Genomic DNA, 13,599 nt, shown 5'->3' with positions numbered 1-13,599 from the left:
CCAGCCCAGGGGATGGGTGACTGTGTAGGATCAGAGGAGGCTCCCCTCCAGCCCTGCCCCCACCGCCCTGCCCTGGCCCCACCTGCAGCCCCACCCCAGTGGCTCTTGCTCCGAAGGGACCTTTGCCTGTGGATCAGCACCTCAAACCAGCCCTGCTCTGGCTGCCCAAGCTCTTCAAAGTTTCTGTGTGGTTGGCAACTTTGTCTCCTTTCCCTGCGAGCAAGCACCCAATCTAGTGAAATTCAGAAGTCCCGTGAGGCTATGCTCACTTCCCAAGCAGCCAGGCTGAAATGCCTGGGGAAGCTTGTAACGGACAAAGAGTTAATATGAGTTACATGAATGACTCTATAAACTAAGAGGTGCCTTAGATGTGGCACGAGAAACTTATGTAAGCTGGAAAATGCGGTCAAAGGTTAAATTATACCAGAAAGAACTCAGAACCTGAAAATTTTAAATGTACTACTAGAAGGGCGCCTGGGTGGCTCAGTCAATTAAGCATCTGCCTTCAGCTCAGGTCATGATCTCAGGGTCCTGAGATCGAGCCCCACATCGGGTTCCCTCCTCAGGGGGGAGCCTGCTTCTCTCTCTGCCTGCCATCCCCCTCTTGTGCTCTCTCTCTCTCTTTCTCTCTCTATCAAATAAATAAAAATCTTCAACAAAAATGTACTACTAGATATGTTACATTGACGGAGTTTACTAAACCAAATAAATACATACTTTTTGTTTTTCTTGTGTTACTGAAATACCAACCATTCTTTATATGACCAAGTGATTGATTCAAGAAAAAAAAAGCTGTGTCTTATATAAAGTCTATACAAAGTCTATGCTGTTTTGTATAGAGTCAGCATCTTGGGAATGTTTGCAAAATACTTTAATCCCCCAAACTTTACTTTCTGATTGCTTGGTTCAAGCATTCTATCTTTGGCTATAAAAGTTCTGTCACGTGATATGTTAAAAGTCCTCATTAAGTGCTTCTGTTATTGTTGTTTACAGAAGCTCTCTCCCCAATAACCTTGACTGGAGACACCCGAAGTCCATGTAAGTGACTGGAGTGCACATTTTGTTCCTTCAGGTGGGAGAGTAGAAGGCACCAGGGTCCCCACAGGAGGGCGGAGGGAGAGGTGGGAGCCTAAGTTCTGATGACGCTCACAATCCCAAGGCCACCTGCACCTGCACCGGGCAGTCTCGGACCGCGATGAGAGGAACACCAGTGCCCTTGAGTGGCACCTGCTGCCTGTCCGGACCAGCCAGGCGCTGTGCCAGGTACTGCCACCCCCAGAGCTTCCCAAGGATCTTCCTCCCACAGAATGTCCTCTACTTCTCTTCTCTTCCTTTCTAAGATCACTAAAATTAGACTGGTTTTGCTCATGATCGTTTCTGAAATGAGACTCAAACCGTAAATGAGTTCTCTCTGGTTTGGGACATTCAGGTGTCCCTCTCTGGGAAATGGGAAATAACAGGCACCAGCCAACATTGATGGATGAGGTAGAGGAAACAGGTGACTCTCCGCACGTGCTAGCCAAGTCTGGAATCTCTGGAAGATCCTTACAGTGCTGCTTGAATCTAATTCAAAACTTTGGAATTGGAGCAGGTGAGGATCACCCTCCGCTCCAGCCCCAGACATGTGTCAAAACCTCCGCATTGGTCCACTTCCAAACCACAGGCCAAATGGCAGACCTGTGCGCTCCTGCAACAGTTCCTGATCTCTGCAGAGACTAAATACACGACGTCTGGTGACAACGGGTGACCAAGGATGTCCGTCCCTCTGCAAGGTGATGAGAAAACCCACAGGCCACATTCCTGCAGAAAGCCTGTGTCCAAGGTCAAAAGCCCAGCATCACTGTTCGGCCAGAGGGAAGTGGAGGCTGGACCAGAAATGAAGCAGAAGGAGTAGCAACATGTAACAAAGACTCTCAAACCTTGTGCATTCCAGAAACTGTTAAAAAACACTTTCCATATGTGAGCATGTCCAATCGCATAGCAAACCTGAGTAGGTGCTATTATTAAGCTCATTATAGAGATGTGCACGAGGTGGGCCACACAGACAGGGGCTGTGGTGTCTGTGCCCCCTCTCTTCCCCTCCCCTGCCTCTCTGTGCTCAGGGACAGACTGCGTGGCTCTCCAGTCTGGAGTTAGCCCCATCTGCTAAGAAGGGGAGAATGTGTGGTTTAGGACCTGCCCTTATAAGAGCAAACATGTGGGGAGAATTAGCCTGGCTAGAAAAATGAAAGAAAGCTATTCTGCCCGGCAGTCGAGATGACCTTCCCAGAGAAGTTTCAGGGGGCCGTTGGGGGATACAAGGTGAGGAAGGGAGAATTCTCAGGCTCCCGGCAGCCAAGAGAAGGACTCTGTGACGGCAGCTTATGCAGGCGGTGGACTCAGGAGGCCCGTTTCGTAGGAGGTCGGACCCGCGTGAGACGTCGGTAGGAAGACGAGCCAGGAACGAGGGAGGCAGGAGACGCAGGGCCAACCGGGGCACTGTGGAGGGAGGCTGCGGCGGAGGGTGCGAGGCTCAGGTGGTGGGGAGCCCCCGAGAGCAGCTGAGAGCCGGTGACACGACCCGTCCCTGGCATGGCGAATGTGCCCTGCAGCGTCTCTGTCCTGAGACTCTTCTAAAGCTCGCCGTGCTCTTCGGTAGAGCAAGAGGACCCGCCCAGCAAACGTGGGGCTGTGCGCGAACGTCCCGTGTGGTCTCTTTGGCCCTACACTCTGGGTGGTTCCACCGAAAGCTGGCGCTGGACTTATTCCTGAAGTCTCGTGCCCCAAAGTGAAAGTTGAAAGCTCTCTCTCTACATTCTGTCCTGGGGCGCCTGGGTGGCTCAGCTGGTTAAGCGACTGCCTTCGGCTCGGGTCATGATCCCGGAGTCCCGGGATCGAGTCCCGCATCGGGCTCCTTGCTGAGTGGGGAGCCTGCTTCTCCCTCTGACCCTCCCCCCTCTCATGTGCTCTCTCTCTCTCTCTCTCTCTCTCTCTCATTCTCGCTCTCTCAAATAAATAAATCTAAATAAATAAATAAATAAATAAATAAATTCTGTCCCAGTCAGAGCAGAGACAACCGGTTTCCAAAAGCAGTTTGTTGTCAAAGCTCGGCGTCAAAATCGCCCGGCCGGCTTTATGCCTCACTTGTAAGCATTAATGAGTGTCTTGTGTTTGTGATGCTTTGAAGCTGTTAAATGGAGATGAATCATTAGATTAACACATACTGGACAGACGTTCTATCGTCCTCCAAACTCCCCACTGAGTGGAAGAAGCATCCGCAAATCTGATTTGAAAGATTGGTTTGAAGTAAAGCTGTGGCAAACTTCCCAGGGTCTTGCGGTTTTCTGGGTCCCTGCCTCTGCATTTGTCTCCTGAAATCATCTGAGCAGTGTGAGCCCTGCCACCAAGCCCAGCCATTCTGGGAACCACTAAGAGGGAAGGATCCTGGTCAGCTTGCACTCTTGCCCACCCCTGTTACTGGATGTGCGTCTTATATGCAACCTATTTAACCAAAAAACTCTCCTGTGCTCTACTGTAGTCAAGTTAATGTTGGGTTTTCTAGGAGGTGCTAAAAAATGAGGACATGACAATCAATACCTGGGGGTAGCAAGATAGGAGTTGCCCTTCAGCTCTTACCAATCACTAGCACATTTGTATTCTGTGAGGTTGGGGTTTTTTGGGGTTTGGATTTGGTTTTGCTTTTTTATTTTTTGTTTTTTGCTAATAGGCAATGCATTTAGAGATCAGATGATGAGTCTTGCTGACAAAGCATGCATGTACTGTTTAGTTTTATTTATTGGTTCCCTGTGCCTGCGACCCTTGGTAACCACCCACTCCATCTCTGCTGCCCTCTCTTCTCTTGGCCACTTTTCAAGTAAAGTGTCTGTTGTGCTGTCCTTCGACGAACAAATATCCACTGAGTACTTACTATAAACAATTGACACTAGTAGATGTTGCAAAATTATAAGCTTGAATAAGGAAGCATCCCTTTGTTAAGAAGGTTATTAGGTAAGCTGGATGAATTAACAAATCAGAATATATAGTTGAATGAAAGTGCCAAGAGAAAAGATGGTTTCTGAGTCAGGCCTTTTAATTTTCTGTATTTTGGGTGCTTTGACACTAGGGACTTGTCAACCCTGGAGAGACTTCCCCTCACAGGGCTCGCAAATTCCAAGACGTAGTGAAAGACGCCCCGGCAAGTGTGTCTGTCATGTGAGGGCCAATCATTCCAGAGCCCGTGCCTGACCATGCCCTTTATCGGGGTGCTTATGCTCCTGGCCACTATTTCTCTAAACTAGTCGCCCCAGTACTAGACAACTAAGACCAGCCCCTACACCCAAGAGCCCTCTGAAATTATTCAAATTAGCCAATTCCAAACCTGCCTACGCAGCAGAGCTTATTTCTCCCTGGGGAAGCCACAGTAAAGGATATCATCCATGTTTAAGCCTCCACCCACTGCTCTGCCTCCTGGTGACCCTGGCGCTTTCCCATGTGGCCCCCCCACCATGCAGGGCATGCCTCCTCTTGACATCTGTGAGTAACGGACTGCATTTACTATCACGGTCATCTCCCGATCCATTGGCCTCAGCTTACCTGAGTAATAATAATAAAATTTGTGTTTTAAAAAAGAGGGAAAGACAAGGGAAACATAGAGTGATCCAGTTAGCAAGTAGGTCTTAGCACTGATTCAGTCTATAGAACTTTGGAGGCGCTTGAAAGGCACGGAGGGAAGGGTGCTGTGTCCAAAGAAATGCACCAGAATAGAAGTCAAAGCAAGAAATTGTGCTTGATCAGCAAGATGTTCAATGGATCGGAGTGACATTAATGCAGTTTTCTCTGGGCGCGTGGGACTGGCGGTGTAGATTCGTGGCACAGTGTGGTTTGCAGGAGACCACGGGGTATAGTCTGAAAGTCACCGTGGCACCTGCAATGTGCCAACCCTGCTGCCCAGGTGGACAGGAAGGTAGATGGACTGAACGATTCCTAAGTGCCACGTCCCTTTACGTAAGCTATCTTTCTTTCCTTTTTTTTTCCCCTATGGACATGGGAAATCGGTGGTTCATGCCCCAGGTACGGATGGGAAATGGAAGAGTATTAAGGTTACAAGACTTCTAAGTGTGCAAACATGGTGGAGAGCAGTTTTGTTAGCACCGAGGTCTGACTTCAAAGTTTGAAAGTCGTGGATTTCTAGTATTTCCTTAGCAATTATCTCTGAAACTCTCACGACTCCATACTTGTTTTTGAAACTGCTGTCGGCTTCCCCTTAGAACCTGGAGGCCCATCCATTCATTGTCTCTTACAGTTTCCAACTTGTATCCCTTTATGACACAGACCAAGAGAGTCCCTCAGTTTGATATTGTTGCAGGGTTCTTGTCTCACAATCTCGGAACACAAGAGGGTGACGTGAAGTTTTCTTTTCTTTTCTTTTCTTTATGTTATTTTTTATATCATCTCAAAAGCCAAAAAAAGAACTTTGGCTAAGTAGTGTGGGCTCTTTCCCCTACCCTACCGGACTGCTGGTTTGGGGCAAAGATTTCTCCAGAATTGGTATCAGTGAGCATAACCTCAGTATAGAGGGCTTGGCAAGGTGATAGCACTTTATACAACATCTTTTAAAGGACTGAATGTGACACATGCTCTTCTTAAGTGCAATGTGCATGCATTTATTCCCCTAAAGGCACACGGAGTTAAACCCCAGTGCGTTCATTTTGAGCTAAAGGAATCTCTCCCCCCTCCAAAAAAAAACAAGGACAGAAGGTCTCTGGTGCTCAGGTGCATCTCCCTGGCAGATGTAGCACCATGGAAGTTGAAAGGTGACCATTGTTCGGCCCACATGCCTTTCCACAGGGTGATTCTCAACTTCCCCAGAAACAACGTGTGGGTCACATGAACATGCATGTTATAGTGCTGGAAACATGATGTAGATTAGCAGAATTGTTAGAAAAAATGCATTGACTCTGGACTGACTGTGTGAAATCAAAATACTGTTATTATATTTTTAAATGGGATGAACTGCCATTGTTGCAAGGACAACAGTTTTTGTCCTCAAGCATGGGGAATTGGAGATTGCATTTGAGGCATTCACTTACCTATCCATCCAACAAATATTTATTACATCCCTACTGCGCACCAGTCCTGGTGCTGGAGGCTGGCATACCAGAGTAAGCCAGGCAGAACAGGTCTCTGCCTGTGTGCTCTCATTTTGAATTAGATTTTAGAGGATTTAGATGGGGGGGGTGGTGTATAGGGGCATTTCTCATCTTCCTTACATGTGAGGAAGGTGTCCTAGGTGCTGAAGCATGGAGGCATTTAGGGATTCCCAGGAGAAGATGAGTTCTTTTGAATCAGAGAAGTCTGCTAGAGGAGATGAGGTCAGATCCGAGTCACAAATAAACTCAGGCGGAGTAATATCCAAGAAAACAAATAACAAAACATACTGATAAAACTTGATGACCTTGTTCTAGAATAAAGAAAGCTAAAAGAGCAATACAAACAGATCATTACATTTATTTAAAAGTACTAAAAGTGACGTTAGAGCGAATGATAATAGTGAGATAATAATACTGCACCAAGAAGAAGAAATTATAAAATAAGAAAGGCATGTCATGAAATAAAATAAGTGCGTATGACAAAATTGTTTTAATTTTATTTTATTATGTTATGTTAGTCACTATACAGTACATCATCAGTTTTTGATGTAGTGTTCCATGAATCATTGTTTGTGTATAACGCACCGTGCTCCGTGCAGTACGTGCCCTCCTTAACACCCATCACCAGGCCAACCCATCCCCCCACCCGCCTCCCCTCTAGAACCCTCAGTTTGTTTCTTAGAGTCCACAGTCATTAAGCATCTGCCCTTGGCTCAGGTCATGGTGCCAGGGTCCTGGGATCGAGCCCCGCATCGGGCTCCCTGCTCCACGGGAAGCCTGCTTCTCCCTCTCCCACTCCCCCTGCTTGTGTTCCCTCTCTTGCTGTCTCTCTCTCTCTGTCAAATAAATAAATAAATAAAATTTTAAATTGTTCTCTCTATTTATAGTTCTGACTCTGTGTTTTTTTAATTTATTCATTTTTAGATTCCGTTTATAAATGGAATATCATATGGTATTTGTCTTTCTCAGTCCGAATCATTTTACTTAGCATAATACTGTCTAGATCTATCCATGTTGTCTCAAATGGCATGGTCTCATCCTTCTTTATGGCTGTATAATAATATCCAAAACAATCTACAGATTCAAGGTAATCCCTTTCTAAAATTCCGACAGCATTTTTCACAAAACTAGAACAAATAATACTAAAATTTGTATGGAACCACAGAAGATCTCAAATAGCCAAAGCAATCCTGAGAAAGAAAAACAAAGCCAGAGGTATCATAATTCCAGATTTACTACAAAGCTGTAATTATCAAAACAGTACAGTACTGGCACCAAAACAGAAACATAGATCAATGGAGCCGGATAGCGACCCCAGAAGTAAACCCACATTTGTGTGGTCAATTAATTGTGACAAAGGAGGCAAGAATATATAATGGGGAAAAAACAGTCTTTTTAATCAATGGTCTTGGGAAAACGGGACAGCCACATGCAAAACGGAACTGGACCACTTTCTTACACTGTACACAAAAATAAACTCCAAATGGATTAAAGACCTCAATGTGAGACCTGAAATAATAAAAATACTAGAAGAAAGCACAGGCAGTAATTTCTCTGACATGGGCCATAGCAGCATTTTTCCAGATAGGTCTCCTGAGGCAAGGGAAACAAAAGCAAATATAAACTATGGGGAATACAAGAAAACAAAAGGCTTTTGCATGGTGAAGGAAACCAACAAAACAAAAAGACATCCTGAATGGGAGAAGATACTTGCAAACGATGTATCTGATGAGGGGTTAATATACAAAATATATAAAAACTCATGAAACTCAACACCAAAAAACCCAATCTGTTTAAAAGACGAGCAGAGCACCTGAATAGATATTTCTCCAAAGAAGACTGCACATGACCAACAGACACATGAAAAGTTGCTCATCAGTAATCATGAGGGAAATGTAAATCAAAACCACAATTAGATATCAACTCACACCTGTTAGAATTGTTAGAATCAAGAAGACAAGAAACAACAAGTGTTGGCAAGGATGTAGATGAGAAAGAATTTCTACGCACTGCTAGTAAGAATGTGAATTGGTGCAGCCATCATGGAAAATAATACGAGGTTCCTAAAAAATTAAAAATAAAAATACCAAATGATCCAGTATTTCCACTATTGGATATTTACCCAGGGAAAACGAAAACCCTTATGTTTAGAGCAGCATTATTTACAATAGCCGAGACATGGAAGCAGCCCAAGTGTCCATCGATAGATGAATGGATAAGGAAAATGTGGTCTATATACACAGTTACCTCAGCTTCATTATAATGTTAAAATCACCCTCTGAATGTTCATCCCAATCCAAAAATAGAAGGAGACTGTTTACCCCTGTTGAGGGAATCGCAACTTTGGAAATCATTCCTTGTAATCTCCCTATTTGCTGCAAATACAGGTGACCCTGGGAGGCAGCTCCACTTGGTGTGCTGCTTATGACCTTCAGACAGCAGAGGATCGCTGTTCTCTTCGGAGATCAGTCTCGATCTCCGGAGATCAGACAGAGCCTCGGGCAGCACCTGTCTTTTGATGTGGTCAGGGTCAAGAAAGTCTGACATTTTGCAGCAAAAATCCTTTTAAAGTGAGTTAATCAGTCTCAGGCCCTTGCAGACTTCCTCTGGTTCTGCTGGTTATTGGTCCTGAGTGTGTCCTCAGCCAGTACAGTCTGAGCGGTGTCTGATCTCAGCAGCAACGCTCTTAGCTGCTGGAGTCACAGCTTGATAAGAGCTACTGGTTGACATGAGGGACACCATCTTGCTCGGTGCATCATTCCTTCAAGTATCCTGCATTCATAAGCTTACTTTTGTCTGGCAACGCTTCACATTAAAAAAAAAAAAAAAAGGCACCAAAATCACAGTAATTTTAATTCGGCTCATTAAAATGATGTCAAAATCTTTTTTTTTTTTTGTATGGTCTCAGAGAAATCCGAAATGTATTGCCCTATGGCAAATAATTAAATTAAAGCCACTACATTAAAGTTTAAAGGCTATGGAGAATGTGCAATATTCCAATTTTGGAAACTGGTTTATTAGATGTATTCACTGAGCAACGTGAAATTCTTTGTACTCTAGAACCAAAAGAAAAACTTTAAGACAGATGGTGAGCTTGTTAGATTCAAAAAAAAAAAAAAAAAAAAAGTCGTTCAGAACATAGAATAGGGACAACGGTGTCTCCCCAGCAGGATAGTCACAAACCCAGGGAAGCAGGTTAGCCTCTGAGCCCTGCGGAGACAGCACTGCAGAGGGCTCGGCGGATAAAGGACAGCCATACTTTAAGGAAAGACGTGCTCAGATACACCCAGTCCTTCCTGCAGTCCAGCCCTCCTGCAGCTAAGGGAATTATATAATTACATGCCGACTCTGCACATTGCTGATGGGGAGGCTGACCTCCCCCAAGAGCCAGGCGCCTGAGAAGGGCATTTGCACAGATCAGGCCTTCACTGCCTGTCTTCTTGCCCTGAAGATTATGTAATGCTCCAGTGGGTGTTTGGGGGCACGTTTTTTTCCGGGTATGTGCTGTGGGAATCAGCAGAGATGAGAAATAGGGATAAGATTGAAAAGAAATGCCAGGGAGCCACCAAATGGTACACATCCTCACCACAGCTTGATATTGCACAGAGGCAGAAGAACATTCCAGAAAAAAAAAATCAGGGGATCCGCAGAGACAAGCATGGAGACCAAACTCCACCAAGTTTTCCTGCTGGGCCCCAAGCTGGTTAAAGCAAAGGCGTGTCTCCTTCCCTGCTGCCCCTGCCCACAGGGGAGTGTCCCTGGGGCACCTCCAAGGGTGTGCGTGAGCTGTGTCTCCAGCTACCACCTGCGAGCTGGACCTCTGTGTCGCACGCTCCAAACTAACAGAAATAACCACGATGCACAGAAGAAAGGTGCCATCCTGCTTTCTCGCCATCAGCGTTCACCTTGTGCACAAGCCCTCATTTCCCCTAGCTCGCAGCTGGACAACCGAAAACAAGCAAAACAAGAATGAACTCTAGACCTGTGTAGAAGTTGGAGGGTCGTGTGAGTTTAAAACACACACCAGACCCCTCTAGTGTGACTCATTCTCTTGGGGATTTCCCTCTCTCTCCTTCTCAGGAGGGCTTCTGCCCCGGAAGTAGGGCAGTCCCTCACTCCCAGAGTTCCCCGAGGACCCCTCGCCCCTGCTCTGGAATTGGGGGGCTTCTTGAGCACCCATCTTTCTCTGACCCGTGCAGCTCTGACTGCAAGGGGCCATGTACCACCAGCCTGTACCTGAGCTTAAATTCCCTGCTGGCCACCAGGCCTCTCCCATGTCCTCTCCCCTGGGGCGTCTCGCCAGCCCAGGAGAGGTCCGTGTCTCCTTCTGGAGAATAGGAAGTCTTTGCATCCAACCCTGAAACCTCCCTGCTTGTTGCTTATGACAAAACCCAGGATGCACAGTTGACTCAGTGGCACTTTCCAAATCCAGTGCCTGCATGGTCCCCACCAATTAACTCAGAATTTCTGCATCTTCCCAGGGGTGTCTGGTATGATCAGCAGGTGCTGACCACCAGCTTCCTCCCTGAGGAGGGGTTTCCAGTCACTGCAGGCAAACCCATGCCCATTGCAGGGGCCACCCCTTGCCACCAGCCTGTGACACCATGGGGCTCCCTAGGGGGCAGAAGTCCAGACTTTGGGGGTACACCCATCCATCCCTAGCTGGCCACCTCCTTCCCCAACCTCTCACCTCTCAGAGAGCCCTCTCTCACTGCACATTACTGAGGGCAACCCTGTTTTCCTTTAGTAGAAGGAACGTCCATCCAGGGGGTTCCTACCTGCCTCCATGGCTTCTCGTCTCCAGAAGGCAGGGGTGACCTAACTGCTATTGGGGTACAGGGAGCAAACGGGGGTTCTCTGTGCACCATGTGGAGCCCCCTTTTTATAGAGAGCACAAGTCCTCTGTTCCTTAGTGGGGTGGGCTCTGTCCCTGTCAGGGAGTCATGCAGTTTGCAATTTTCCAGAACAACCTCTGAGGCTGGGTGTGAGTGTATGTCAGTCAGTCCTGCCACATAAGTATGAATAAAGCCTGACTGTGGCCCCTCATTGGAACCTTCCCAGGCATTGCCCATAATAAAGCCAACTTTGGCCCCTTTTGTCAAGCGCCCTCTAAGACCTGAGTTTGGGAGGAGAAGGGAAGACCTGGTAGACGTTCCCCTGACATTCCAGGTTCTGTGCATGGCCTGGCAACACTCATGGGGATGGGCTCTGGGGACCAGCAGTGTTTGGGCTGGGCCATACGGGACGTAGTGCAATGCCAGGGCTGATGGGGGCTGGGGGATAGGGGTCTTGAGTGGAAATCCAGGCCTGCGACTGGCCTGGGCCTTCCAGGCTGGGGTGCATTCAAGGAGCGTGCCTTCTGGATCCTGCTGGGCCACTTGCCATTGCTGCAAGGGGTGACAGAAGTCTGGCCACACTTGCCCCAGGGATGAGGTCGGGATGAAACCACTGTGACAGGCGACGCTCTCCACGGACATTAGTGAGGTCCCTGGGAAGCAGGTGTTGCCGTTGTCCAGAATAGGCATGAAGTCGCCCCTCCTGTGAGGCATTCCCTGAGGTGCTCCTCAGGATCCGGGCTGATGAGTCTGCTCTGTTGTGGACTATGCAGCTGTCTGCCCTGCTTACTCCTGCCCCGCTCAAGTGGATTGAATCAGATCACCGGACAGGCGACCGGGGCAGGCCTCATCCAGGGACAGAGACAGGTGCCTAGGGCTCAGGGCAGGCTTGCAAGGGTGGGCTGGACCGCAGAACCAGGGAGCCTTTGTTCAGGCGGTTAAGGAGGACAAGCAAGGGGAGCCGATCGAGATGAGGGAGACCGAGGCCAGTGTCCTCGGAGGCCAAGTCCGTTACTGTGTCTGAGGATGTGTCACCTGAGGCATGGTGAGAAATGAGTTAAAGCAAGTGACTAGGAAGGGACCCTGGGGGTCTTGCGAGGGTCAGAAGCTTGGTCCTTCGGGTGGTGCTGTGTGTGGGAATGGGGTGGGAGGGAGCAGTAAAAGGATCTAGTAAGACCAGAGCCATCCTTAGTGCCTGGGTCCTCTGACTTCCTCAGCATGAGCTAGGAGATGTCATAACGTAGCTGAGTTCAGTAGGTTTCTCCCCAGTAAAGACTATCTCCTCTCTTTTTACTGCCTCTCTCTTAACCCCAAGCTCACGGCCCACACATTTCTTTCATTTTATTTTTTATTTTATTTTTTAAAAGATTTCATTTATTTATTTGAGAGAGAGAGCGTGCACATGAGAGTGAGCGGGAGAGAGGGTCAGAGGCAGAGGGAGAAGCAGACTCCCCACTGAGCATGGAGCCCAATGTGGGACTCGATCCCAGGACCATGAAACCATGACCTGAGCTAAAGGCAGACACAACTGACTGAGCCACCCAGGCACCCCATTTCTTTCATTTTAGAGCAGAGTCCAGGATGTGCAGAGGCCTCTACCAGATCCTACTTCCCATGGATTCATAAGGAAGCCGGTAACCCTGACCTGGCTGAGAAAGTGCTCTCATGTCAACACCCAGATCCTTATAAACCCCCTGTGTCCATGGAGCTGGGTGGGGATTTGTGTTGACTGAATCTGTACTAGTCTCTTCTCTTTAATTTGGGGCCACATCTGTGGATCCATCGAGGGAGGCAACTTTTGTTAGGACGGATCTGCAGACCCACCATATTGCAGGACTCTGAGCCCCACGCATGTCGGCCCTTGATCAGGAATCAGGCGGAGCTGGAAGCCAACAACAGGACTGGTGACTGACTGTGTGGGAGCAGCTCAGCTGCTGGGTCTTCCAAATCAGGCAGCATCTCGAAGGGCAGAGATTCCCACTTCCTCCCAGCACCTCTGCCAGGCCACCGGGCTCTCCTCTGTTAAATCTGCCCTGGGCTCCGATGGGCCCTTGGCTCTTAGCATTTGCCTCTGTGCCCGAGGGCAGCACCCCCGCCCTGGAGCCACGTTCTGTCCTTTGGCATTGCTGGGTCACTCTGCATTGATCTGTTGTGTGTGTGGCCCAGCTCTGCACACGGGCGTTCCCTTGCCTCGTGCCCACGGAGGGCCCCCGGGCCCCCGGGGCCTCCCTGGTTTAGGCCTTTTCCTGGACCTGATGCATCTTTGTCCTTTGTAGCCGGTCTCTGCCCTGAAGCAGGCCAAAGGAGAAGCCCACATCATTTAAAATGTGTGGACAGATCTTGAAAGCCTTAAATCTGCGTTGTGTTCTAAAATACGAAGTTTCAAATTCTCTTTCCTGTGCAAAGGGCCCAGGGTCGGAACAGGAGGAAGGACCCGGAGACTGAATGTCAGAAGTTAGTGAGCATCCCACCTGCGGGGACAGTACTTCTATGTCAGCCTCTCTGTGGGCAGAAAAGTAATATTCTGCTAACAACCTAAAATTACATGCTAAGGGGTCAGAACGTTAAGTTTTTCAGGACAGGCTAGAAGATATCAGCTCCTCCATTACCACTCGGGAGAGTGCGAGGAGCATGGG

The sequence above is a fragment of the Eumetopias jubatus genome, unplaced genomic scaffold (assembly GCF_037043125.1).
Source record: "Eumetopias jubatus isolate StellerSeaLion01/CBP00866 unplaced genomic scaffold, mEumJub1_p1.0 scaffold_5, whole genome shotgun sequence".
In the NCBI taxonomy this organism is placed as follows: Eukaryota; Metazoa; Chordata; class Mammalia; order Carnivora; family Otariidae; genus Eumetopias; species Eumetopias jubatus.
Note: the sequence above shows the minus strand (reverse complement) of the source record.